This window comes from Convolutriloba macropyga, unplaced genomic scaffold, assembly GCF_964194025.1.
Source record: "Convolutriloba macropyga unplaced genomic scaffold, txConMacr16.3 SCAFFOLD_1444, whole genome shotgun sequence".
Lineage (NCBI taxonomy): Eukaryota > Metazoa > Xenacoelomorpha > Acoela > Convolutidae > Convolutriloba > Convolutriloba macropyga.
Window position 1 is genome coordinate 21,566 of NW_027453696.1, and position 3,435 is coordinate 25,000.

General features: G+C 40.0%; 1 non-coding gene and 1 pseudogene across 1 annotated transcript in view; both read left to right on the plus strand.

Annotated features, from left to right (window-relative positions):
- Positions 1 to 1,068: 1,068 nt before the first annotated feature.
- On the plus strand, positions 1,069 to 1,220 carry LOC142358478 (5.8S ribosomal RNA; annotated as a pseudogene).
- A 1,683-nt stretch (positions 1,221 to 2,903) lies between these two features.
- Positions 2,904 to 3,435, plus strand: part of LOC142358479 (large subunit ribosomal RNA) — a 3,522-nt gene continuing 2,990 nt past the window's right edge. Inside the window, exon 1 of the ribosomal RNA XR_012761824.1 lies at positions 2,904 to 3,435. This exon is cut by the window's right edge and continues 2,990 nt beyond it. This is a non-coding gene — a ribosomal RNA (large subunit ribosomal RNA).

The following is a 3,435-nucleotide window of genomic DNA, read 5'->3' on the forward strand; positions in this document are numbered from 1 at the left end:
ATCGTTGCAGTCAGTACTGTGTAGTTACTAGTAGCTGGATTTAAGCTCGAAATGAGACACTGTTGGTGAAACTTCATCATGAGAACGTCACAAGCTGATCACGCTCCATGATATGACTAGTATTATGTTGCTTCTAGTAGGCTAAGCGCAAGCCGAAACATCAACATGTGAAAGTCGTAGAATTTTGCGATCAAATTGTGGCTAGTACTGTGATGTTACTAGTAACCTTGTGTTACGTCATATGGCCAAGAGAGCATTTGAAGGCGAAACTTCTGCATGGGGAAGCTGCATCATGAACAAAAGTTTATATCGAGTATTATGTTGACGTTAGTAGGCCCTGGCCGAAAGCGCAGCATGTGAAAGGTATAGATAAAAGTTAGCGTTGCAGTCAGTACTGTGTAGTTACTAGTAGCTGGATTTAAGCTCGAAATGAGACACTGTTGGTGAAACTTCATCATGAGAACGTCACAAGCTGATCACGCTCTATGATATGACTAGTATTATGTTGCTTCTAGTAGGCTAAGCGCAAGCCGAAACATCAACATGTGAAAGTCGTAGAATTTTGCAATCAAACTGTGGCTAGTACTGTGATGTTACTAGTAACCTTTTCTTACGTCATATGGCCAAGAGAGCATTTGAAGGCGAAACTTCTGCATGGGGAAGCTGCATCATGAACAAAAGTTTATATCGAGTATTATGTTGACGTTAGTAGGCCCTGGCCGAAAGCGCAGCATGTGAAAGGTATAGATAAAAGTTATCGTTGCAGTCAGTACTGTGTAGTTACTAGTAGCTGGATTTAAGCTCGAAGTGAGACACTGTTGGTGAAACTTCATCATGAGAACGTCACAAGCTGATCACGCTCTATGATATGACTAGTATTATGTTGCTTATAGTAGGCTAAGCGCAAGCCGAAACATCAACATGTGAAAGTCGTAGAATTTTGCGATCAAACTGTGGCTAGATCTTTGATGATGCTTGTAGCCAACCGAATTGGTTGAAAAGCCCAATAAGTAAGCTAACTTGGGAGAGCTTGTTGGAAACCAAATGCTACTAGATTGGTCCAAATACATCCTTCAACAGGGGATCACTTGGCTCGCTTTACGAAGAGGAGCACAGCTATATGTGTTAATTCGGTATGAATCGCAAGATTTGTTTACCGACCTCTCTAACGCAAAAGGCGGTCTCGGCTTCGGCTGTTGACTGCGTCCGATTCAGGGTTATATAACTCTCGATTGAACACATTGATGTTCTATTGTTGGTGCTTCCAATAAAATTGGAACACTTAAAGCAGAACCGATTCAAATAATAGCATTCTGATCAATGATTGCATTCCTTGATCAAGAACTGCTGGAGTCATTGTGATGGCGAATTTTCTTCATAAGAAAATTGCAAAGAGACGGAACTTAATGAGACTAGTATTATGTTGTTTCTAGTAAGCGGAAGCTGAAACAGCAACATGTGAAAATCAAGTTTTGTTCAATGATCTCGAGGCGATAAGTACTATGAAGCAACTAGTAGCCTAAGCATGACTCAGATTTGAGACAGTCAAAAAGACTGGCGAAACTTCTTCACATGAAAGTTACATAGAGAACTACAAATGTATACAGCGAGTATTATGTTGTTTCTAGTAGGCGAAAGCTGAAACATCAACATGTGAAAGTTGTCTGCAAACTGTAGAACGATATGTGATTAGTACTGTGCTGTTACTAGTAGCCAGTCTGACTGTAGAAGCCAAGACAAAGGGAAACTAATGCATCTGAAAAGGACAAGTTATGGAAAGGTATGCACGATAAGTATTATGTTGTTTCTAGTAAGCGGCAGCTGAAACATCAACATGTGAACGTCGTTGTGTACAGTAACCTAGAACTATATAGTCCTTAGTAACGTGCATTTACTAGTACCTGTAATTGGTATTCAGACTCAGGCAGTTTGGAATAGTTTGGCAAAGATGCACCAGAGAAAACTGGGATTTGATACAGAAATTGTTGAATACAAGTATTATGCTGCTTCTAGTAGGTTGAATCCGAAACATCAGCATGTGAAAATTGAAAACATTTCTGGTTCGAATTGTCACAAGTATTTGGTGATCTGAGTAGCCAAACTCACTACAACGCCAATTGAAGGCAAAAATTCTCAACGGGAAAAGCTATTCTCATTGAATGAGCTAACAAGACGAGTATTATGTTGCTTCTAGTAGGCGAAAGCCAAAACATCAACATGTGAAAGTCTTGCTGAACAAATTTAATGTTGTTGAGCTCAGTACCGTGTGAATTAGTAGCCATAATTGGCGAGCGAAAATTGAACTGGCGAAACTTCGTCTTTGGAAAATTGCAGATGCCGAGCACTTATTTTGCAACGAGTATTATGTTGACTGTAGTAAGCGAAAGCCGAAACAGCAACATGTGAAAGCTGTTGAAATTTGTGGTCATTTTGCAATAAGTACAAGGAGTGTAACTAGTAGCCAGGTCAAAATTTGGGATAAGAATGAGCAAAAATTCTGCATGAGAACAGTTGAAATTATGAAACTAAATTACAAAGACTAGTATTATGTTGTTTCGAGTACGCGAAAGCGGAAACATCAACATGTGAACGTTTGTAACGAAGTTTCGTTAATTTTCAGCCTAGTACTGAGCAAGAACGAGTAGCCTCATCTCCAATCCCACGCAAAATGTAGTGAAATATGTGAGTGAACCTTATTCACGGTGAGGGTTTCCCGAGGTCTGTATTGCAGCGAGTATTATGTTGCTTCTAGTAAGCGAAAGCTGAAACAACAACATTTGAAAGTTGGAATTAATGACTGAATGGAAACTTCGACCTGTGTTTGATAGTAGTAGCGAACAAAACTGCTGAATCGGTTTCTGTCTCATATTGGTCAGTGAACCAATTAAGAGACAATCAACTACATAACCTGAATTGGGCGAGAGAACCCCCTTAACTTAAGCATATCAGTAAGGGGAGGAAAAGAAATCAACTGAGAATCCCTTAGTAATGGCGAATGAACAGGGAAAAGCTCATCGGGAAGAGAAATGGCAACATTTCTCGGTGTCCGGTATGGTTTGATGCTAGACTGGTGAATTTGTCCTGATGTCTACTGGAAAGTAGCATCAAAGAAGGTGAAAATCCTGTAAAGGTCATTTTCGATACCAGTCATAATGGCTCATTCCTATGAGTAGAGTTGTTTGAAAGTGCAACTCGAAGCTGGAGATATGTCTCTCCAAAAGCTAATTATAAAGCGAGACCGATAGTAAACAAGTACCGTGAGGGAAAGTTGAAAAGCACTCTGAAGAGAGAGTGAAAAGTACGTGAAACTGTTGAAGGGGAACTGGAGTGAGCGTTACCATACTCAATGCCTTGATATTATATTCTCGGCTACCGAGTAGTGTAGTTGTCGTCTTTTGGCAAATCTTGTTAATGAATCGAGCAGAAGTTTTCCTC